Source organism: Acyrthosiphon pisum, chromosome A1, assembly GCF_005508785.2.
Source record: "Acyrthosiphon pisum isolate AL4f chromosome A1, pea_aphid_22Mar2018_4r6ur, whole genome shotgun sequence".
NCBI classification, from domain to species: domain Eukaryota; kingdom Metazoa; phylum Arthropoda; class Insecta; order Hemiptera; family Aphididae; genus Acyrthosiphon; species Acyrthosiphon pisum.
In genome coordinates, this window is record NC_042494.1 from 164,316,217 (window position 1) to 164,316,537 (window position 321).

The following is a 321-nucleotide window of genomic DNA, read 5'->3' on the forward strand; positions in this document are numbered from 1 at the left end:
AATAATAATAATATTTATAGCCAGCACAGTATTGCACATAAAATATAGAATATGTTTATTTAGATAATATAGCCAACACAGTATAATATCAATTTTATATACGACATAGAGCTTATACATCATGATAAAAATAATAATAATAATAATAATAATAATAGTTACAAACTAAAGTACCTATATTAGTATAAATTATATCTACATATTTTAAAGTAAGTATAAATAATTTAATGAGGTACTTAATAAATTACGTGGTAATAATTGATAAATTAATTTTAATAATTTTAATTTAATTATTAGCAAAATGGATTTTTCTATTCAAAA